We start from the raw sequence: 25,412 nt of genomic DNA, 5'->3' as shown, positions 1-25,412 counted from the left end.
TAGTAAGGTCAAAACTTAATGTCAAATATACTACCTTGCTGGCACGAAGTTCATTTACTCTCTTATGAGAAATTTTTTATGTTTGGTTCTCATGTTTATTTACGGTTTAGTTGTGAATTTGCAAAGTGATATTTTAATTGCTAAATCTCATTCTTTTTTATTTTATTTTTGTTGTTCTTATAATAAGACTCATTCAGAAGATGTTTCAAGTCAAATCTTACTGAACCATAGAACTAGAATGTTTATTTTTATGCTCTTAATATAAAGAGTTCCTTTACTTATAATCCAATCACCAACCTGAAGAGTAGTAAAAGGAAAATAAAGATGCTCAAGAACATCATTTATGGAATTGAACCAGGAGCAAATGAAACTTCACAACACATAGCAAAGATAGTAATAACTAATAAAAGTAATAGACAGTGATTGCAATAAACAAAAAATAAAAAGTTCATTAGTGACCAAGGAAATGAATGTTTCACAATAAGCAAATCTGCTAATTATATATTTCATTTTTTATTTTACCATTGAAACATATATGTTTGCAAGATTGTGTCAAAATCATGCTGCGTATATGCATCTAGCAAGTAACAAATATGCACAACATCAACATCAAACTTAGTAAGTAAAAGACAAATGTTTAGAAAGGATAAATGATCATCTGATGTCTATAATTGCATGATAAATTTAATTGTGCAGTTAATAATTTCTCACATCATTTTTATCAATCTTCTGAAAATGATTAGTGGTGCAAAAGACGTATGTTTAATGCAAATAGATAACTATAGATCAGAGTAAACTACAGCATTAGGTAGTATCCCATGATTGCAATTTGCTTAGATTTTGTCTTGTTGCATATCAACTGTTTGATAGTTTGCCTCACAAAAATCATTTCATAAATCTCTTACACACATACACACACAAACACAAATACACCCTTTGGGAATAATCAAAAGCCAAATAAAACTCAAAAACAATTATCAATTAAGCTACCAAGCTTTGCCTTCATCCTTTTCCATATTACACAATAATTCAGATATTCTTATCTGCATATATTGAAGTATATCCTCTCTCTCTCTCTAAACTTTCAACTACCTTGTATTATTCTGTTTGTTAACTTTTTCTGAATTTTCTAATTCTCTTTCTTCTCTCTTTCATGTCTATCCATCTATTTTATGAGCCTGAGGCTCTTTTATATATATATATATATATATATATATATATATATATATATATATATATATATATATATATATATAGCATGCTGCCATGTGCAACTTGTGTGGCACTTGAATTTTGTGGTTTTGATATGGTTTGCTTTGTTTTTTTTTTTTTGTTATTAGCACCCGTTTTGGACATTTAATACTTCCCCGATAGAATGCTTAATCAAGATATATTTCTACAACACACTAACCATAACTTTTATAGTATTTGTAAATTGAGGAATATTTTCTCTTAAATACACATTAAGGCTTGATGTTTTACAGGACACCCCTGGGTTCAGGGAGAAGGTCTTACTCCTTATTAGTTTTATTTAGTGATGACCCCAAGCGATAAACACTACCGATCCATAATCAAGACTCAAGAGGTTCAAAAATTGGGGAAAAATTAAATCAGAATGTTAAATTGGGGAAAGAAAATTGGAGCAAAATTAATCGATCAACGTTGTTCGAATCAAAATTCAGAAGGCATGATACGTGAGTATTTTATACCCTTTTTTCTAGCATTTTTTAGTCATTTTTAGTTAGATTTTATTTAGTTTCACTTGATTTTACTGAAAAAATCCTTTTTGGATGCTACTTTGAGTTGTTTTGTATTTTTATGATTTTAGGTGAATTTCAGAGCAATTTGGCAGAGTTTGGAGCAAAAAGAAGAAAAGCCTACAACAACCCCCTAGGTGCTAAATGCCCAACTGGCGTGTAACGCTAGCAAGGGATCAAGGTGTGCATGAGTTTACTCCTCCTAGGGCATTATAAGCCCATCTCTGGCGTGAAATGCCAAGAGCAGGCCGAACACATCCTCTCATTGGGTCTCCAAGTGGATTTATCACCTCTTAGTTTTATTTCCTTTTGTAATCTTTATTTACAAACGAGATCTTTTTTTAGGTTTAACATTTATTACTAAGTTAGTATATAAGGAGTAAGATGCACCCTTTCTGGGCATCTTTCATCAAGCATCATTAGACGGAATTGTGTTTTCTCTGTGAGTATGAGCAACTAAACCTCTCTTTGTTAAGGTTAGGAGCTCTGTTTATTTCTATGGATTAGAACTATTATTCTTCTATTTTAATTTATGTTTGATTCAATTTTACGTTTTTAATCTTATGAATTGAGTGGAATGAGAGTATGACCCTTTTCTACATGAGTTCTTGTGATTCTCAAGAGAGTTATCTCGCTTGAACTACACCTTAAAAATACTCCTCTTAGATGGCTAATTACACAAACCGATGGGGATAAGCAACATCGATTCAGCCGGTTTGGGGTGATTAGGGCCTTCGTGGTATAAACTGGATTTCTGAACTTCACCCTCTAATCTGAGTTAAGTGACCACGAGAGTGGTGGTTGATGAAGGTCAGAGGAGGCTAAATCACTAAGAGATTAGGGTTTAGGCACTTATGGTTTTCCATAGAATGAATCATTCATTGTTAATATAGTTGGTAAGACGTTTTAATTTAGAAATATAAACATCTCGAAAACCTTAACTGTTTTCTCATATTATTTTCACAGCAAAATATTTATTGCTTTCTTTATTTTATTGCTTATTATTTTATGCGAATTGCACAACTAAAACCCCTTTTTGTTTTGCCTGACTAAGTCCAACTTGACAACCATTACTTGCTCAGTCCGACAATCCTCGTGGGATCGACCCTCACTCATCTAAGGTATTACTTGGATGACCCAGTGCACTTTTCGGTTAAGTTGTGCAATTTCATAATTCACGCACCAAATTTTTAGCACCGTTGCCGGGGATTGTTTGTGATTGACAACTACCAATTGTCTTGTTGCAGAATTGTCAATACCATGGGCTCCTGTAGAAGGATCCCAACAAATTCATCTCTGACTTCCTACAGATTTGTGACACTGTAAAGACGAATGGAGCGAATCCAGAGGTCTACAGGCTCATGCTCTTCCCATTTGTTGTGAGGGACAGAGCAAAGCAGTGACTTGACTCTCAGCCCAAGGAGAGCTTGGACACATGGAATAAGGTGGCAACAAGATTTCTGACCAAATTTTTTCTACCTCAGAAGCTGACCAAAGGGTGGACATCCAGACCTTCAGACAGAAAGATGGAGAGTCTCTCTATAAGGTTTGGGAGAGATACAAGCAGATGATCAAGAAGTGCCTCCCTGACATGTTTTCTGAATGGACCAGGCTGCAAATCTTTTATAATGGCATCTCTAAGACGGCCAAGAGATGATTGGATCACTTTGCTGGTGGTTCTTTGGACATGAAGAAGACACCTGAAGAGGTGGATGAGCTTATTGAGATAGTTGCTAACAACCAATATCTATACACTTTTGATAGGAACCCTGTGAACACTGGGACTACTCAAAAGAAAGGAGTCATGGAGGAGGATACGCTGGACACTATTTTGGCTCAAAACAAGCTCATGTCTCAGCAGATTAGCATGATCTCTCAACACTTTTAATTATATAGGAAACTCTTCCAGAAATACCAACAATGATCCCTATTCGAACACTTTCAATCAGGGATGGAGGAATCACCCTAATTTTGGGTGGAAAGAGCAATCACAGAGGCACCAAAAAGGCTTCAACAATAACTAGGGTGGATCTAATCAGAATAGGTTCAATAACATGCAATTTCAGCCCTCTCAGCAGCAACAGGAGACCTCAAAACACAGCCTCTCTGACTTAGCCACAATAGTCTCTAACCTTTCTAAGACCACTCACAATCTTATACAAGAGACACGGTCTTCAATTTGGAACTTGGAATTGCAAGTGGGTCAGTTGAGCAAGAGGATACCTAAGAGACCTCCCAACACTCTTCCAAGTAACACAGAGGTAAATCCAAGGGAAGAGTGCAAGGCCCTGACTTCGGGCAAGGAAGCCGAACCAAATGAGGAGCATGCTGCTAAGGATGTGAAGGGGAAAGAAGCTCAAAAAGATACTAGAAGTACATGCCCCAGTAATGGTGAAGGATCCTGAAGGATAACAACCTCAGAAATTGCAATAGGAGACTAAGGATGAGCAACTCACTCAATTCTTGAAAATTTTTAAGAATTTACAAATCAATATTCCTTTTGCTGAGATATTGGAGAATAAACCTCCCTATATGGCCTGTTTGAAAAGTATATTCTCTGAGAAGAAGGTCTTAAAGGAAGATGAAACTGTGTTGCTGACCAAGAAAAGCAGTGCACTGGTGCAGAAGAAGCTACCTCAGAAGCTACCAGATCCTAGGAGTTTCCTAATTCCCTGTAGCATAGGAACCATTACATTTGAGATGGAACTGTGCGACCTTAGATCAAGCATAAATTTGATGCCTCTCTATGTGATGAAGAAGCTAGGGATCCAAGAGGCGTAGCTCACAAGGATCTCACTAGAGATGGCGGACAAGTCCCTAAAGAGGGATACGGATTGGTGGAGAACATTCTAGTAAAGGTTGAACACCTTTACCTCCCTACAGACTTCGTGATACTTGATACGGGAGAGGAGAAGGATAACTCCATCATCCTAGGAAGGTCATTCCTAGCAACTGGGGGAGCTTTGATTGATGGGAAGAGAGGAAAATTAGTCCAGACGATGCATGAAGACTATATGTTGTTCAAAATTTTTAAACCCCCTCCACTCCCTGATAAAAGAGGTACTTCCGTGCAGAGTTTAAAGCTTAAGCCCCTCCCCCACTTGGTGGAAAGACATATAGTACCCCCGGACACCAAATCTAAATTTGGTGTTGGGCATTGACCACCCACCATTGATGGAGGAGGCCCCAAAAAGAAAGTATCCAAAGGCTGGAGGAATAAGAAGATTCCTACTAAGGACTTCTCACCTGGCATTAGAGTAGTCTTCACTCAGACTATAGTCATACCACACACTATAAACAGAATCCTGTCTCTAGAGCATGTTGAACTAATTCATGAGAGCACAGGGAAGAAGTTCACTATGAGGGGTGAAGATCTGAGCCCATACGATCCTCCTCCTTAGAGGAGCGGCCCGTCAAGCTAATGATGGTAAAGAAGCGCTTGTTGGAAGGCAACCCAACTATTAATATCCTTACATTTGCTTTTTCAGGTTTAATTCTTATTTGATTTTATTTCATTTTATTCTTCATTATTTCTTATAATTTTCCTAGTTTTTCTAACGTTTGTGATCATAGCACTTAGAACAGAAACAGGAATATTTAGGTGAGAAAATAGCACACACTGGAGAGGACATACTGCTGGTGGCGCTAAATGCCATGGATGGCTTTCAGCGCCAAGGGAGGAGGAGTTAGCTTGGATGTTTAACATCCAACGGGGAGCACCCACAACACAATTTTTGATCCCCCTAGGGCATTTAACACCCATTATTGGCATTAAACGGCAAAAAAAATATTTTTACCCGCTGCTGGCGTTAAACGCCAAACTAGCCTTTAACGCCCAAAGAGGGGGGTAGCAAGGATGGGAGCAAGGCTTTGTACCCATGGTAAAACCCTAACCTCAACCACTTTTTACCAATTCAAACTTCATCTATTCTCTCTCCCCTTTCTCCCACTTTTCCATCCATATTCATCCTTCCCATCATCCATTACTTCCCTTGATTCTCTCAACCCACCTTTCACTCCACCGAATCCCTTCTCATCAATCCTATCCATCACTCATTCCAACAAACCAAATTCAAATTTAACTTTCTTCCTACCCCTTGGTACACAAAATCATGAGTTCAAACTTCTCTCACAACTCCGTGCAGCTGACTAGCAAGTGCACTGGGTCGTCCAAGTAATACCTTATGTGAGTAAGGGTCGATCCCACAGAGATTGTCAGCTTGAAGCAAGCTATGGTCATCTTGTAAATCTCAGTTAGGCAGATTCAAATGGTTGTGAGGTTTTGATAGTTAAAAGATGAATAGGACATAAAATAAGATAGAGATACTTATGTAATTCATTAGTGGGAATTTTAGATAAGCGTATAAAGATGCTTTGTTCCCTCTGAACATCTGCTTTCCTATTGTCCTCATCCAATCTTGCGTACTCCCTTCCATGGCAAGCTGTATGTTGGGGGATCACCATTGTCAATGGCTACCGTCCGTCCTCTCAGTGAAAATGGTCCGGCTACGGATTACGTAGGGCTAATCATCTGTCAGTTCTCGATCGTGTCGGAATAAGATCCATTGATCCTTTTGCGCACTGTCACTGCACCCAGCACTCGCGAGTTTGAAGCTCGTCATAGTCATCCCATCCCAGATCCTACTCGGAATACCACAGACAAGGTTTAGACTTTTCGGATCTCAAGAATGCTACCAATTGATTCTAGCTTATACCATGAAGACTCTGATCTCACGGAATAGAAGGCTCTGTTGTCAGGAGAGGCAACCATGCGTCGTGGACCAGGAGGCCAAGAGATATGCATCAAGCTTGTTTTCAGGTAGAACTGAAGTGGTTGTTAGGCACGCGTTCATAAGTGAGAATGGTGATGAGTGTCACTTGATCATCACATTCATCATGTTGAAGTGCGAATGGATATCTTAGAACAAGAATAAGCATGAATTGAATAGAAAACAGTAGTAATTGCATTAATTCATGAGGAACAGCAGAGCTCTACACCTTAATCTATGATGTGTAGAAACTCCACCGTTGAAAATATATAAGAACAAGGTCTAGACATGGCTGAATGGCCATGCCTCCCAAATAACATGAAACAATCGAAAAAGGGTTCAAAGACCTGATCCCAAGATCAAAGATGATCAAAAGCTGAAAATACAATAGTAAAGGTCCTATTTATAGTGAATTAGTAACCTAGGGTTTACAGAAATAAGTAAATGATGCGCAAATCTACTTCCGGGGCTCACTTCGTGTGTGCTTGGGCTGAGCATTGAAGCTTTCACGTGCATAGGATTTTCTTGGAGTTAAATGCCAACTCTGGTGCTAGTTTGGGCGTTTAACTCCAGCTTTTATGCTAGTCCTGGCGTTTAACGCAAGAAAAGGGTCTCTGACTGGCGTTTTGATGCCAATTTGGGACATCAAATCTCGGGCAAAGTATAGACTATTATACATTGCTGGAAAGTCCAAGATGTCTACTTTCCAACACAATTGAGAGCGTGCCAATTAGGAGGTCAGAATCCAACAGCATCTGCAGTCCTTTTTCAGTCTCTGAGTTAGATTTTTGCTCAGGTCCCTCAATTTCAGCCAGAAAATACCTGAAATCACAGAAAAAACACACAAACTCATAGTAAAGTCCAGAAATGTGATTTTTGCATAAAAACTAATAATTATATACTAGAAACTAACTAAATCATACTAAAAACTACCTAAAAATAATGCCAAAAAATGTATAAATTATCCGCTCATCATAACACCAAACTTAAATTGTTGCTTGTCCCCAAGCAACTAAAAACAAAATAGAATAAAAAGAAGAGAATATACAATGAATCTCATAATATCAATGAAACTTAGTCCCAATTAGATGAGCGGGGCTAATAGCTTTTTGCTTCTGAACAGCTTTGGCATCTCACTTTATCCTTTGAAATTCAGAATGATTAGCATCTATAGGAACTCAGAATTTAGATAGTGTTATTGATTCTCCTTGTTTAGTATGTTGATTCTTGAACACAGCTACTTTATGAGTATTGGCCGTGACCCTAAACATCTTGTTTTCCAGTATTACCACCGGATACATACATGCCACAGACACATAACTGGGTGAACATTTTCAGATTGTGACTCAGCTTTGCTAAAGTCCCCAGTTAGAGGTGTCCAGAGTTCTTAAGCACACTCTTTCTACTTTGGATCAGGAATTTAACCACTCAGTCTTAAGCTTTTCACTTGGACCTTCATGACACAAGCACATGGTTAAGGACAGCTTGTTTTAGCCGCTTAGGCCAGGATTTTATTCCTTTGGGCCCTCCTATCCACTGATGCTCAAACCCTTGGATCCTCTTTACCCTTGCCTTTTGGTTTAAAGGGCTATTGGCTTTTTCTGCTTGCTTTTTCTTTTTCTTTCTTTTTTTTGCCATTTTTTATTTTTCTTTTTCACTGCTTTTTCTTGCTTCAAGAATCAATTTCATGATTTTTCAGATTATCAATAATATTTCTCTTTATTCAACATTCTTTCAAGAGCCAACAATTTTAACATTCATAAACTTCACTATAAAAAATATGCACTGTTCAAGCATTCATTCAGAAAATAAAAAGTATTGCCACCACATCAAAATAATCAAACTAATTTCAAGATAAAATTTGAAATTCATGTACTTCTTGTTCTTTTGTAATTAGGAACATTTTTCATTTAAGAAAGGTGAAGGATTCATGGAATTATTCATAGCTTTAAGACATAGACACTAGACATTAATGATCATGTAATGAAGACATAAACATAGATGACACATAAAGCATAAAAATAAAAAAAACAGAAAGATAAGAACAAGAAAATCAAAGAATGGGTCCACCTTAGTGATGGCGGCTAGTTCTTCCTCTTGAAGATCCAATGGAATGCTTGAGCTCCTCTATATCTATTCTTTGCCTTTGTTGCTCTTCCCTCATGGCTATTTGACCCTCTCTAATTTCATGGAGAATAATGGAGTGCTCTTGGTGCTCCATATTGGAACTCAAATCTCCCAAAGATGTGTTGAGTTGCTCCCAATAGTTGTGTGGAGGAAAATGCATTCCTTGAGGCATCTCAGGGATTTCTTGATGAGAGACTTCCTCATGCTCTTGTTGAGGTCCATGAGTGGGCTCTCTTATTTGCTCCATCTTCTTTTTAGTGATGGGCTTGTCCTCTTCAATGAGGATGTCTTCCTCTATGACAATTCCAGCTAAATTGCATAGGTGACAGATGAGATGAGGAAAGGCTAACCTTGCCAAGGTGGAGGTTTTGTCAGCCACTTTGTAGAATTCTAGAGATATGACCTCATGAACTTCTACTTCCTCTCCAATCATGATGCTATGGATCATGATAGCCCGATCTACAGTCACTTCGAATCAGTTGCTAGTAGGAATGATGGAGCGTTGGATAAATTTCAACCATCCTCTAGCCATGGGTTTAAGGTCATGCCTTCTCGATTGAACCGGCTTGCCTTTGGAGTCTCTTTTCCACTGAGCTCCTTCTATACATATGTCCATGAGGACTTGGTCCAACCTTTGATCAATGTTGACCCTTCTAGTGTAGGGGAGTGCATCTCCTTGCATCATTGGCAAGTTGAATGCCAACCTTACATTTTCCGGACTTAAATTTAAGTATTTTCCCCGAACCATGGTAAGTCAATTCTTTGGGTTTGGGTTCACACTTTGATCATGGTTCTTAGTGATCCATGCATTAGCATAGAACTCTTGAACCATTAAGATTCTGACTTGTTGAATGGGGTTGGTGAGAACTTCCCAACCTCTTCTTCGAATCTCATGTCGGATCTCCGGATACTCATTCCTTTTGAGCATGAAAGGGACCTCAGGGATCACCTTCTTCTTGGCCACAACTTCATAGAAGTGGTCTTGATGGACCTTTGAGATGAATTTCTCCATCTCCCATGACTCAGAGGTGGAAGCTTTTTGGTTTCCCTTTCCTCTTTCTAGAGGTTTCTCCAGCCTTAGGTGCCATAAATGGTTATGGAAACACAAAAAGTAATGCTTTTTTCCATACTAAACTTAAAAAGTTTGCTCACCCTCAAGCAAAAGAAGAAAGAAGGACGGAGAAAAAGAAGAAATGAAGGATAAAGAGGGTGAAGAAAGGTTCGGCCAAGGAGGGAAAAAGTGTACATGATGTGAGAATTTAAAGGATGGATGAGGGGTTTATATAGGATTGGAAAGAGAGGGTAGGGTTCGTGTATTAGGGGCTGGGTTTAGGAGAGAAAGTTTTTGAATTGTGAATGGTGGATTAGGTGGGGTTTTTTGGGAAAGAGTGGGTGGATGTGAGTGGTGAAGAGGTGATAGGGAAGAGAGATAGAGGTGATTGGTGAAGGGTATTTGGGAAAGGGTGTTATTGGAATGTGTGAAGAAGAGAGAGAGTGAGTTGAGGTAGGTGGGGATCCTGTGGGGTCCACAGATCTTGAGGTGTCAAAGATTTCTCATCCCTGCACTATTCTGGCGTGTAAACGCCTTTCGAGTGATAATCCTGGCGTTAAATGCCAGGTTGCTGCCTATTTCTGGCGTTGAACGCCAGCTTGGTGCCCTTTTCTGGCGTTAAATGCCAGTTTGGTGCCCTTTTCTGGCGTTAAACGCCCAGAATGGTGCCAAACTGGGCATTTAATGCAGTTTAAATGCCAGTAAGCTCATCCTCTAGGGTGTGCTATTTTCAATGCTGTTTTTGATTTTTGCTTTTATTTTTGTGACTCCACATGATCATCATCCTAAAGAAAACATAAAATAACAATGAAAAATATAAATTCAACATAGATAAGTAAAAATTGGGTTGCCTGCCAACAAGCGCTTCTTTAATGTTAATAGCTTGACAGTGAGCTCTCATGGAGCTTCACAGATACTCAGAGCATGATGATGGCCTCCCAACATCAAACTTAGAGTTTGAATGTGGGGGCTTGGTTTGACTCTGAATTGAGAGAAGATTTTCATGCTTCTTCTCCATGTGTACAGAAGGAGATCCTTGAGCCTTAAACACAAGGTAGTCCTCATTCACTTGAAGGACCAACTCTCCTCTATCAACATCGATCACAGCTTTTGCTGTGGCTAGGAAGGGTCTGCCAAGGATGATGGATTCATCCTTATTCTTCCCAGTGTCCAGGATTATGAAGTCAGCAGGGATGTAAAGGTCTTCAACCTTTACCAAGACATCCTCTACAAGTCCATAAGCTTGTTTCTTGCCATCTCTAGTGAGATTCTTACAGCCTGTACCTCAAAGATTCCCAGTTTCTCCATTACAGAGAGTGGCATGAGGTTTAGGCCTGACCCCAGGTCACATAGAGCCTTCTCAAAGGTCATGGTTCCAATGGTGCAAGGTATTAAGAACCTTCTGGGATCCGATTTCTTTTGAGGTATCTTCAGCTGAGCCAAGGTGTTTAGTTCATTAATGAGCAATGGAGGTTCATCTTCCCAAGTCTCATTACCAAATAATTTGGCATTCAGCTTCATGATTGCTCCTAGATACTGAGTAATTTGCTCTTCAGTAGTAACTTCATCTTCTTCAGAAGAAGAATATTCTTTAGAGCTCATGAATGGCAGAAGCAGGTTCAATGGAATCTCTATGGTCTCTATATGAGCCTCAGATTCTATTGGTTCTTCAAAGGGGAACTCCTTTTCGTTCAGAGGAAATCCCATGAAGTTTTTCTCACTGGAATTATGTCATCCTCCTCCTCTATAGGTTCGGCCATTCTGGTCATATTAACAGCCTTGCACTCTCTCTTTGGATTCTCTTCTGTATTGCTTGGGAGAGTACTAGGAGGAGTTTCAGTGACTCTTTTACTCAGCTAACCCACTTGTGCCTCCAAATTTCTTATGGAGGACCGTGCCTCGGTCATGAAACTGAATGTGGTCTTAGATAGATCAGAGACTATGTTTGCTAAGCTAGAGATGGTCTGCTCAGAATTCTCTGTCTGTTGCTGAGAAGATGATGGGAAAGGTTTGCTATTGCCAAACCTGTTTCTCCCACCATTATTTCTTATTGAAGCCTTATTGAGGCTTCTGTTGATCCTTCCATGAGAAATTTGGGTGATTCCTCCATGAAGAATTGTAGGTGTTTCCATAGGATTTTCCCATGTAATTCACCTCTTCCATTGCAAGATTCTCAGTGTCATAAGCTTCTCCTTCAGAGGAAGCTTCTTTAGCACTGCCGGATACAGCTTGCAATCCAGTCAGATTTTGAGAAAACATATTGACTTACTGAATTAATATTTTGTTGTGAGCCAATATGGCATTCAGAGTAACAATCTCAAGAACTCCTTTCTTCTGAGTTGTCCCATTGTTCACAGGATTTCTTTCAGAAGTATACATGAACTGGTTATTTGTAACCATTTCAATGAGTTCCTGGGCTTCTGCAGGCGTTTTCTTCAGATGAATAGATCTGCCTGCAGAATGGTCCAATGACATCTTGGATAACTCAGACAGATCATCATAGAAGATACCTATGATGCTCCATTATGAAAGCATGTCAGAAGGACACCTTCTGATCAATTGCTTGTATCTTTCCCAAACTTCATAGAGGGATTCACCTTTTTTCTGTTTGAAGGTTTGAACTTCTACTCTAAGCTTACTCATCTTTTGAGGTGGAAAGATTTTAGCTAAGAAGGCATTGACCAGCTTTTCCCAAGAGTTCAGGCTGTCTTTAGGTTGTGAGTTCAACCATATACTAGCTCTGTCTCTTACAGCAAAAGGGAAAAGCATAAGTCTGTAGACCTCGGGATCAACTCCATTGGTTTTAACAGTGTCACAGATTTGCAAAAATTCAGCCAAGAACTAATGAGGATGTTCCAATGGAAGTCCATGAAACTTGTAATTCTATTGCATCAGAGAAACTAATTGAGGCTTAAGCTCAAAGTTGTTGCTCCAATGGTAGGAATAGAGATGCTTCTCCTATAGAAGTTGGGAGTTGGTGCAGTAAAGTCACCAAGCACCTTCCTTGCATTGTTGCCATTGTTGCTATTTTCGGCTGCCATGTCTTCTTCTTTTTCAAAAATTTCTGTCAGGTCCTCTCCAGAGAGTTGTGCTTTAGCTTCCTCTTCAGAGTCCTTTCAGGTTCAGGATCAGCTTCAACAAGAATTCCTTTATCTTTATTCCTACTCATATGAAAGAGAAGAAAACAAAAAAAAATATGGAATCTTCTATGTCACAGTATAGAGATTCCTTGATGTGTCAGAGAAAAAGAAGAATAGAAGGATGAAGTAGATAAAGAAGAATTCGAACTTATAGAGAGAGAGGGGGGTCCGAATTATTAAAGGAGGGTAAGTGGTAGTGATTAAATAGAAAGATATGGGAGAGAGAGAATTTTCAAAAATTTTTAAATGAAATAAAATTAGAGTTTAAAACAATTAGTTAATTAAAAAGATTTTTGAAAAAGTTGTTAATGATTTTCGAAAATTGGAGAGAGAAAAGTAGCTAAGTGGTTTTGAAAAAGATAAGAAATAATAAGTTTTGAAAAGATAAGAAGTTAGAAAGAGATTTTGAAATTAGAATCTAAAAAGATGTGATTTGAAAAAGATATGATTTAATAAGATATGATTGAAAAGATATGATTGAAAAACAAATTAAGAAAGATTTGATTTTTAAAATTGATGACTTGACTAACAAGAAATTAAAAGATATGATTCTAAAATTCAAATATTGAACCTTTCTTAACAAGAAAGTAACAAACTTAAAAATTTTGAGTCACAACATTAATTGTTAGCAAGGATTTTCGAAAATATTAAAAGAAAAATAAAAAATATTTGATTTTGAAAAAGATATGATTGATACCAGAGGATATGAAAAAGATAAGATTTTGAAAAATTAGTTTTAAAACTTGAAAAATTGAAAAAGATTTGAATTGAAAACAAAATTTCCTCCTTGGTGTTATCCTGGCGTTAAACGCCCAGAATGGTATCCATTCTGGCGTTTAACGCCCACTTTGCTACCTCCTTGGGCGTTAAACGCCCAGCCAGGTACCCTGGCTGGCGTTTAAACGCCCAGCCAGGTACCCTGGCTGGCGTTTAAACGCCAAAAATCCTTCTTTACTGGGCGTTTTGAACGCTCTGCTTTTTCTCTATGATTCCTCTGCTGTATGTTCTGAATCTTCAATTCTCTGTATTATTGACATGAAAAGACATAATTTTGGATTTTTTGAATTTTTAATGATGAGAGAGAAAAACAACAGAATGAAATTAAACATGAAAAACTAAGATCAAAACAAGGAATGCATGCAAGAACACTTTGAATGTCAAGATGAACACCAAGAACACTTTGAAGATCATGATGAATATCAAGAACACATTTTTTAAAATTTTTAAGAAAAGAAAGACATGCAAGACACCAAACTTAGAAATTTTCATACTAGAGACACTAACAATTTGAGAATGCACATGAGAAACAACAAAAGACACAAAACAAGAGAATTTAAAGATCAGACAAAGAAAATCATCAAGAACAACTTGAAGATCAATGAAGAACACAAGAACATACTTTTGAAAAATGCAAGAAGAATAAAGACATGCAATTGACACCAAATTTAAAAATTGACACTAGACTCAAACAGGAAACACAAAAATATTTTTGATTTTATGATTTTATAAATTTTTTCTGTAAATTTTTTTATTCGAAAATTATTTTGAAAAGGAAAATAAGAAACTCAAAATTTTTAATAAGAATTCCAGGAATCATGCAATGTTAGTCTAAAGCTTCAGTCTAAAAAGATTAGACATGGCTAACCGAGCTTAAGCAGGACATTACATACAATAGCCAAATTGATGGGAATCAACTAGCTCCTGTGATGATAAAAACATCATTTGATACTCTAGAATTCATTCTTAAAAATCTGAAGAAAAAATAGAAAAGAAAAATACCTAATCTAAGCAACAAGATGAACCGTCAGTTGTCCAAACTCAAACAATCCCCGGCAACGGTGCCAAAAACTTGGAACGCAAAATCGTGAGTTCAGACTTCTCTCACAACTCCGTGCAGTTGACCAGCAAGTGCATTGGGTCGTCCAAGTAATACCTTACGTGAGTAAGGATCGATCCCACAGAGATTGTCGGCTTGAAGCAAGCTATGGTCATCTTGTAAATCTCAGTCAGACGGATTCAAATGGTTGTGAGGTTTTGATAATTAAAAGATGAATATGACATAAAATAAGATAGAGATACTTATGTAATTCATTAGTGGGAATTTCAAATAAGCGTATAAAGATGCTTTGTTCCCTCTGAACCTCTGCTTTCCTATTGTCCTCATCCAATCATGCATACTCCCTTCCATGGCAAGCTGTATGTTGGGGGATCACCGTTGTCAATGGCTACCATCTGTCCTCTCAGTGAAATTGGTCTGGCTACGGGTTACGTAAGGCTAATCATCTGTCGGTTCTCGATCGTGTCAGAATAAGATCCATTGATCCTTTTGCACACTATCACTGCTCCCAACACTCGCGAATTTGAAGCTCGTCACAGTCATCCCATCCCAGATCCTACTCGGAATACCACAGACAAGGTTTAGACTTTTCGGATCTCAAGAATGCAGCCAATTGATTCTAGCTTATACCACGAAGACTTTGATTTCACGGAATGGAAGGCTCTGTTGTCAGGAGAGGCAACCATGCATCGTAGACCAGGAGGCCAAGAGATATGCATTCAAGCTTGTTTTCAGGTAGAACGGAAGTGGTTGTCAGGCATGCGTTCATAAGTGAGAATGGTAATGAATGTCACTTGATCATCACATTCATCATGTTGAAGTGTGACTAGATATCTTAGAACAAGAATAAGCTTGAATTGAATAGAAAACAGTAGTAATTGCATTAATTCCTGAGGAACAACAAAGCTCCACACCTTAATCTATGATGTGTAGAAACTCCACCGTTGAAAATACATAAGAACAAGGTCTAGACATGGCCGAATGGTCATGCCTCCCAAATAACATTAAGCAATCAAAAACGGGTTTAAAGACCTGATCCCAAGATCAAAGATGATCAAAAGATGAAAATACATTAGCAAAAGGTTCTATTTATAGTAAACTAGTAACTTAGGGTTTACAGAAATAAGTAAATGATGCAGAAATCTACTTCCGGGGCCCACTTGGTGTGTGCTTGGGCTGAGCATTGAAGCTTTCACGTGCATAGGCTTTTCTTGGAGTTAAACGCCAACTCTGGTGCCATATTGGGCGTTTAACTCCAGCTTTTATGCCAGTTCTGGCGTTTAGCACCAGCAAAGGGTCTCTGACCAGTGTTTTGACGCCAATTTGGGCCATCAAATCTCGGGCAAAGTATGAACTATTATAAATTGATGGAAAGCCCAAGATGTCTACTTTCCAACGCAATTAAGAGCACGCCAATTGGGCTTTTGTAGCTCCAGAAAATCCATTTTGAGTGTAGGGAGGTCAGAATCCAACAGCATCTGCAGTCCTTTTTCAGCCTCTGAATCAGATTTTTGCTCAGATCCCTCCATTTTAGCCAGAAAATACCTGAAATCACAGAAAAAACACACAAACTCATAGTAAAGTCCAGAAATGTTATTTTTCATAAAAACTAATAATTATATACTAAAAACTAACTAAATCATACTAAAAACTACCTAAAAACAATGCCAAAAAGCATATAAATTATCCGCTCATCACCCCTCCCTATAACCAAAACCCAACCTTCCCCCACCTATAAATACTTCCTTCTTCATCCACTTCCACCATACCTCTACTTTTCTATCCTTCTTACTTCCCTTTCACCATACCCTATTCCTTTATTTCTTTTCCTTTTGTCCTACCACCAAGGTTAAAGCCCTTCCGCCTTTCTCATCTATATTTTTCTTCGGGCTATTTTATCTTTCTTTCCCTATTTTCTATTTACATTTTGCTTGAGGACGAGCAAAGCTTTTAAGTTTGGTGTTGGGCGCTCCACTTTGGTCTTTCATTTTTTTACTATCTCCATGGCACCCAAGATCGAAGAATCCTCATCAAGAAAGAGGAAAGAGAAGGCCCCTACATCCGATCCTTGGGATTTTACTAGGTTCTCATCTCCGACACATGAGGCACAATTTTATGTGGTGGTGCACAAGAAGAAGGTGATTCCTGAAGTCCCCTTCAATCTAAAGGATGATGAGTACTCGAAGATTTTATATCAGATTCTGATATGGGGTTGGAAAGTTCTGGCCAACCCAGTGACTGAGGTTGGAGCATTGATGGTGCGAGAGTTCTACACCAATGCTTGGGTGACATACAAGCATGCAAGAGGCATGAACTCGGAGCTGAAGAATAAGCGCACCATGGTCAGAGGACATATCTTGGATTTCAGCCTGGAGAGTGTGAGGGAGGCACTACAGTTACCACCATCCAGACGGGATCCTCATTCATACTCTCAAAGGGTCAATAATGACTAGCGGCTAGAGCAAGTTCTTGCTGACGTCTACCTTCCCGGAGCTCAGTAGAGGAGGGACTCTAAAGGTCAGCCATATCAGCTGGGTAGGCATGACCTTAAGCCAGTTACTAGAGAATGGTTGGAGTTCATCCAACGCTCCATCATCCCTACTAGTAACTGTTCTGTGGTTACAGTCGAGTGAGTAATGATGATTCACTATATTATGCTTGACAATGAGGTGGAGGTACATAACATGATACCACAGGAGATTTACAAAATAGCTGACAAGTCCTCCGCCATTGCAAGACTGGCTTTCTCTCATCTCATCTACCGACTAGGTGCAGCAACTGGAGCTCATATTAAGGGCGATACCCTGATTGGCATTGAGAGGACAATCACAAAGAAGGGTGTGGAGCATGCTAGAGATCTTGGGCATGGACCGTAGTAGGAGCCAGTTCCACCGCCCCCGCAGGATATTCTGGAGATGCCTCAGGGGATGTACCTCCCTCCCCGTGACTACTGGGATTAGTTGACCACATATATAGGGGAACTGACTTCATCAGTTGATCAATTGAGGCTGGAGCATCAGGACTATGCTGCACTCCTCCATCAGATGATGGAAGAGAAGAAGAGGCTGGGGCGTGACATAGAGGAGCTTAAGCGTTCCAGAGGATTCCCCAAAGGGAGAAGTAGCCACCATTACTGAGGTTGTTGAGTTTCATTCTCTCTCTCTCTTTTATCTTATTTCTGTTTTCAGTACTTGAATTTATTTTCTGTCTTCTTTTCTAGGATTGCATGATCATTATTAGGATTTTCCTGCTTTCTAGTTTAGTTATTTATTTCAGTATTTTATGTTTATTTTCAAAAGATGTCTCATGTATTGTGCTCTGAAGTTAAACAAAAATCAAAAGAAAAAGAAGTAGTAAAATGCATGAGATTTTGGGTTATATATTGTGTGTTCTATCTCTTGGTGGCACTATCTCTGTTTCTGAATGTATGAGTTAACTGTGCATATTTGATAATGGAGTTGGGAATATTGGTTCTTAAGAAATAGGAATTTAGAGAAGTATTATTGATTCTCTCAATTAAAGAAACAGATTGATTTTTGAAGCAAAAGAAATAGCAAAAAGAATTAAAATAAAAAGAAAAACCAAAAGAAAAATGTCCAAGGCTTTGAGCATCAATAGTTAGGAGGGTCAAAACTGATCTAAAAGCTCAAAAGAGTGGTCTTCCCTAACCATATGCTTGGGGTGTGAAAGTGTCAAGTGACCCTTTAGGCTAAACACTTAAAGTCATGACCCAATGCTGTTACAGAGTATGCCTAAGGCTTTGAGCACCAATGTCTGGGAGGAAAAGAAAAAGAAAAAAATTTGAACCCAAAAGGTTCACCAAGAAAAGTGCTTGTGGTGTTTTTGTATCAAGTTAAACTTGAAAACAGAACATTTAGAGTCACGACTAGGCTCAAAGGTGCAAAGCACCAAGAAAAAGAAAAAGCTATGTTCAAAAATCAATTAGAACCTAAAGAAGAGAATCTATAATATCATTCGAGTTCTAGTTCTAAAGGATACTGATATTTCTGAGTTTCAAAGGATAGTAAGATGCCAAACCTATTCAGAAATAGAGTATCATAAGCCTCATTCTGTAACTAAAACTGAGCCTCATTGACAACTCAAAGTCTTAAGCATTTTCTCTTTTTGGTCACATATTATTTTGGTTGCTTGAGGACAAGTGATGAATCCATATTTTACGATATATTTTGGTTTGATTTGAGTAGATTTCATCACATAAACCCACGTTTATTCACCTCCATAGCATGCTTTTGAGATTTCTTCCAAAATTGTGCTTGAAAGTGAAAACATGCTCTTTTGTGCTTAATTTAGTCAATTTTATTCACTTTAATCCCATTTGGTGCCTTGATGTATTTGTTAAGTGATTTTAGGTTTCCAAGGCAAGTATAGGTTGAAGAAGTGAGGAAAAGAGCATGCAAAAGGGAAGAATTCAAGAAATGAAGGTTTTGGAAAGCTGCCAGCCCTGACCTCTCTGTACTAAATTAGTCAACTTGAGCTACAAATGTCCAAATGAGACGGTTCCATTGGAATTGGAAAGCTAACATCCGGGGCTTCAAAATGACATGCAATTTCCTATAGTGGACATAAGTTTAAGTGTGCGTATGCACAGCTATTTGTGAGTATGCACAAATCAAAAAATAGCAAGTGTGCGTACGCACACACCTGTGCATATGCACAAGTCCTAGCACGTGAGCTCATTAATGAAAAATCGTTGGGGCGATTTCTGGGCCTCCAAAACTCAAACCACCTCATTTTTTGAAGCTATTTAAGGCTAAAGTGAAGAGAAATGAAGGGGGCAATTAGGTTTAGCTTTTATGATGTTTCCTCTTAGTTTCTAGAGAGAGAAGCTCCCCCCTCTCTCTAGAATTAAGGTTTCATTTGTTAATTTTCTTTTAATTTCAGCTTTTAATTCTTGTTCTAGTATAGTTTCATTTATGTTTCCATGTTGTTCTATCTTGTTCTTTTTCATTTCTCTTGTTATTTCCTTTATTTTGTCATTTTTATGTTTATGGATACTCTTTGTTACTTTAATTTTAATTAATGCAAATTTATGTTTTCATGTCATTTATTGCTTTCTTTAGTTGTTATTGTTATTTTCTTGCTTTGGTAGCTTTAGAATTTATTTTAATACAATTTAATGTTATTTTATTTTCATGCATACCAAGTGTTTGATAAAATGCTTGGCTTAGTTTTTACATAGTTTTCCTCCACTCTTGGCTTGAAATTATTGACTTTGGTGATCCTTTAGTCATTGATGTCCATTCTTGTTTGATACATTGAGTAGTTAGTTGATTTGGTCTCCCTTGACACTATGTGACCCCTTAGTGTTGACATAGGACTTAGGGATTGGAATTAACTATGCCTATTTGACTTATCCTCGATGTAGGGTTGACTAAGTAGGATTAACTCTTCATAATCATCATGTGTTTGTGGTCAATGTCTAGGATAGGTAACCTTAGCTCTCAATTACTTGCCAAGAGGTTTCTTACATTTGAATCTTCCTTCCTTGCATTTTATTGTTTTTGACTTTTATTGCTTTGACCTTTATTTCTTGCATGTTTAATTTCTTGCATGTTTAGTTTTCACACTCTTGGTTGAGAAATTGGGGGTTTGGGTGGGATTGAGTTGTGGATGTCCATTCCGCATAGTGTGGGAATGGCTAATTGGTTTGGTTTCCATTGACGCTAGTCTTTCACTAAGTAATTAGTGAGTTGATTAAGACATATGGATTGAGATCAATTATGCCCTTTTGACTAATTCTCAAAGAGAATTGACTAATTTGGATTGACCCCACACAATTGCCATGTTTGTGGTCTATAACTAGGATAGGAATCCTAAATTCTCCAATTCTTGCTTTTAGTTGCCATTTACATTCCTTGCATGTTTATTTGCTTTCTTGCTATTTACATTGCTTACTTTCTTGCATTCCCAATTCCCATGCTCTGTCATAGCCAATGATTGTATATTTCATTGCAACTCCTAGGGAAAACGACCTGAGGTTTAAATACTCTTAGTTAATTAGAATTTGTAAACATTTGATTAAGAGAATTTATTGTTGGTTTGGACTATGCTACCAACGAATTGATGCTTGTTTTGATTGATTCCAAACCATGCAAGAATTTTCCCCATCGACAAGCAACAGTTTAAGTTTGGTGTTGTGATGCATGAGCATCTTATACTCTTTTTCCTAGCATTTTTTAGTCATTTTTAGTTAGATTTTATTTAGTTTCACTTGATTTTAGTGCAAAACCCTCTTTGGATGCTACTTTGAGTTGTTTTGGTATTTTTATGATTTTAGGTGAATTTCGAAGTAATTTGGCAGAGTTTGGAGCAAAAAGAAGAAAAGCCTGCAGCAACCCCCTAGGCGCTAAACGTGGGCGCCAGCAAGGGATCAAGGCGTGCATGAGTTTGCTCCTCCTAGGGCGTTATATACCCATCTTAGGTGTCAAACACCAGGAGCAGGCCGAAGACATCCTCTCATTGGGCCTCCAAGTGGATTTATCACCTCTTAGTTTTATTTCCTTTCATAATCTTTATTTACAAACGATATCTTTTTTCGGTCTAGCATTTATTACTAGGTTAGTATATAAGGAATAAGATGCACCCTTTCTGGGCATCTCGCGTTAAGCATCATTAGCTGGAATTGCATTTACTTTGTGAGTATGAGCAACTAAACCTCTCTTGGTTAAGGTTAGGAGCTCTATTTATTTCTATGGAACTATTATTCTTCTATTTTAATTTATGTTTAATCCAATTCTAAGGATTATTTTCGTTGTTACTCTTATGAATTGGGTGGAAAGAGAGTATGACCATTTTCTACATGAATTCTTGTGATTATTGAGAGAGTTATCTCGCTTGAACTACAACTTGAAAACAGTTATCTTAGATGGCTAATTACACAAACCGATGGGATAAACAACATCTATTCAGCCGGTTTAGGGTGATTAGGGCCTTCGTGGTATAAACTAGTTTTCTGAACTTCACCCTCTAATCTGAGTTAAGTGACCACGAGAGTGGTAGTTGATGAAGGTTAGAGGAGGCTAAATCACTAAGAGATTAGGGTTTAGACACTTATGGTTTGCCATAAAAGGAATCGTTCATTGTTAAAATAGTTGGTAAGACGTTTTAATCAGGAAAGATAAACATCTCCGAAACCTTAACTGTTTTCTCATATTGTTTTCACACCAAACTGTTTATTGCTTTCTTTATTTTATTGCTTATTGTTTTATGTGAATTGCACAACCAAATCCCCGTTTTGATTTGCCTGACTAAGTCAAACTTGACAACCATTACTTGCTCAGTCCAACAATCCTCGTGGGATCGACCTTCACTCACTTGAGGTATTACTTGGATGACCTGCTACACTTGCCGGTTAAGTTGTGCGAGTTCATAATTCGTGCACCAAGGCACATGGATGAAATTGGAGAAAATTTAATTGATCTACAACCAAACAAATTAAATTGGGACAAGGGTGAAGAACGAACCAGAGAGCGGAGAGAGGGAGCGATCGAGCAATGCACAACAGGGCAAGGGGGAAGGCTGCCGACGACGACACCATGACGGACGGATGGGAAGGATGCCGACGATGACACGGACGTGCACGATAGAGTGAGAAGACACGGACAACCCCTTCCACTTTCCTTTCGCGTGCGAAAGCTACACGACAGAGGGAACAGGGCAGTAACGGGGAAGAACGATGACACGGCCGTAGCGGTTGGAATTGATGGAGGGAAGAGCCATGGTGGGAGTATATCAAAGATGGTGATTGGCGCCTTTTCTCCCCTATAAGGTTCGCTCGAAAACGTGAAGAATGGCGCCGTTTATCTTTTTGTCCTAAATTTTAATAAACTCCCCTTCCCCAAAATGTTATTTGCAGCAGTGTGGACACCAAACCGCCGCATTTTCATTAGTTATCAACGGATCATGTGTACACCATGAGAACCGCAGCTATTCCATCGATTGGCCGCAGTTCAAGAAATCACCGAAACATTTTTGCTGCAATTTACCATTTATCTTGTAGTGTAGGGTGGATAAAATGCTCCATGATAATAGTCAACATTGTTATCATTTATCAACCGTTGTCGGAATTGACACTGTTATTATAGTTGTGATATTTATATTTGGATACAAAAAAATTGTATTTATTTTTTTGACAAAATATTTATAGATAATAAACATAATAAAAAAATGAAATTCAAATGTTAAAATGGTAAAATAGGGTTATAAATTTCAACCATAATATACGTACATAAACAAGCAGATACATGTCTTTATAAAAGAAATATTATAACAAAAATTTGATTATTTGATGAAAATAAATTTGATTATTCTATATATATATATATATATATATATATATATATATATATATATATATATATATATATATATATTGGTTAACTGACAATCACTTTTTAACATTACGAAAATAAGGGTAAATAATTAAAAATACACTCAAATAATTTTGTTGCTGATAAAAATACATTCGAATTTTTTTATTCAAAAAATATTCTCAAATAATTTAAAAATATAATAAAAATATTCAACATTAAATATGTATTTTTAAAAAATATTTTAAACATTGAATTTTGATGTGATTTTTTACAAGTATGATTAAAAAAATAAGATATTTTATCTTTAAAATTTGGTATTTTTTGCTAAATATATATTTTTTGTGATTTTTTTTATCAACAATCAATAATACTCTTAAAAAATCACAAAAGAATACACACTTAGCGAAAAATCACCAAATTTTAAGAATATTAGTATCTCATTTTTCAAATCATGCTTAAAAAAAATCGTAACAAAATTCAATCTCTAAAGTATTTTTTGATAAATACATATTTAACGCTGAATATTTTTATAGCTTTTTAAATTATTTGAAAGCATTTTTGTCGATAGCAAAATTTAAATACATTTTTATCAAAAAAAATTATTCGAATGCATTTTTAATAATTTATCTTAAAAATAATATTCCGACGATAATAATTCATTCCGTTGGATATCCAAACCTTTTTATAAATATTTCTGTGATCTCTTATGAAACAATCCCACTTGACCCATTACTTACCTACGTATCAAATAATAATTTGTTAACAATAATGGCTAAAAATTTATGTGTCATTAATTAAATAAATAAAGGTTTATATATCTCAATATTTACTAGACGTACTAACAATGTGATCAAATTTTTAGCACATGAAGCCAACTAAAAATATTCCTAGCCAAACTACTCCTACTGATGGTCCTGTATGTTCAAATAGATAAGAGTAAAATTAGGATTTTACTCGGTTTAAAAAATAGTTTAGTACACTTACTTTGAAGCGTAAAAACTAGAGTTTGATGCATGCACTTTAATGGGTTTTTTTATTAGTTTTCAAGATCTCGACCCAAACAGCGGAGAGACAAGTTTGAAGTACATCTTAAGATAATAAAACAGTTAACGACTAAATTAGAACAACACCAAAGTAGATCATTTAATTTGGCAAATAAATATAAGAAGTACCATCACTTGAACAACAAATATCTCTTCAGCATTGGCATCAAGATTGTTCCAAAAGAGTAAATATCGTTTTTGTGTCCAACGTTTTGGATAAATTTTAAAATTGTTCTTAATATTTAAATCGTTCTATTTAAGTTCTTAATTAATGTTTTAAAATTGGCTCAATGTTGTCCTGTCATTAGAGATCCGTTAACAGAATTGACGGCGGGACAAAGTTGAGACAATTTTGAAACGTTAGGGACTTAAATAGGACGAAAATATTGGAGACAAAATTGATACATAGAAATAAATTTTAATTTTATCTTTCAATATATCATTTTTTTACGGTACATAGTTATTCAATTATTTTTTAATCACATCTAAGTAAATTACTCTTAATCACATTACTTTCATTCTAAATAAATTTATTTTTTTTATAATTTTACTCTTAAAGATTTTTAATCATCATAAAATATTTGTAGAATGACAAGTACATAAACTTGTGGAAATGAAAAAAATAATACATCTACAATAAAGTATAAATTGTATCTTTTGTCTTTAATATATCTGTTTTATCGATTTTTAGCAAATCGAAAGTATTTTGATATCTAGTAGTCTGGGAGCGAAACATACTCCTCTGTGAGTACCAACTTTCTAAAGTGCATCAAAAGACCTTTTCGATAGAACAAAATAAAAGAAAATCTAAAAGATAAACAAAATAAACTTTGAAAATAAATTGTCTGGAATCGAAAGAAATTGCATTGAATTTAAATGAAACAATAAAATGCCTTTGATCGGATCAAAGGACTTTTGAAGTCGAAAGTAAAATATTGAAACTTAAAATTAAACAAGAAAGATACATGTTGCTTGAAAAATAAATTTGTAGAGAAAATAAAGGTTACCAAAAATGGAGATGTAATTCAAAAACAATGGAAGGAATCCTACAGAAAAATGACTCGAACGCAGACTTGGAAAGTTTCTGGGATGTGAGTGTGCTTAAGTGTTTTTCTGAAGTAAAGTTCCAACCCTTTCTTCATTGCACTTTCATCTGTTTATTAAAGTCTCTGACCAATCAAATTCAAGAATAACTTCCACGTGGGCTAATCATCGAGTAATCATTCCCGCTCTTTTTGCACAACATGAGTAACCACTAAGAAATCAATTTCAAAGGACTTTAATTCTTCGACTGAGCACATCGACTAGCTTCTCGAGTGAGTACATCAACTGGATCCTGCTTCTCATTCCTCGAC

General features: G+C 36.9%; 1 long non-coding RNA gene and 1 other non-coding gene across 3 annotated transcripts; both read left to right on the top strand.

The window, feature by feature from the left end:
* The first annotated feature begins 887 nt into the window (after positions 1 to 887).
* On the top strand, positions 888 to 2,286 carry LOC112704112 (uncharacterized). Of its 2 annotated transcripts, XR_003154783.3 has the most exons (3): positions 888 to 1,057; positions 1,485 to 1,694; positions 1,829 to 2,286. It is a non-coding gene; the product is annotated as an uncharacterized lncRNA (long non-coding RNA). The 2 variants fall into 2 exon arrangements; XR_011864057.1 differs by lacking the exon at positions 888 to 1,057 and having other exon boundaries at positions 1,123 to 1,694.
* Positions 2,287 to 12,233: 9,947 nt separating this feature from the next.
* LOC112704215 (small nucleolar RNA R71) lies at positions 12,234 to 12,341 on the top strand. The gene has a single exon (XR_003154851.1). It is a non-coding gene; the product is annotated as a small nucleolar RNA R71 (small nucleolar RNA).
* Positions 12,342 to 25,412: the final 13,071 nt, after the last annotated feature.

Source organism: Arachis hypogaea, chromosome 7, assembly GCF_003086295.3.
Source record: "Arachis hypogaea cultivar Tifrunner chromosome 7, arahy.Tifrunner.gnm2.J5K5, whole genome shotgun sequence".
Taxonomy (NCBI): Eukaryota; Viridiplantae; Streptophyta; class Magnoliopsida; order Fabales; family Fabaceae; genus Arachis; species Arachis hypogaea.
Note: the sequence above shows the minus strand (reverse complement) of the source record. Positions and strands in the feature narration are given on the sequence as shown.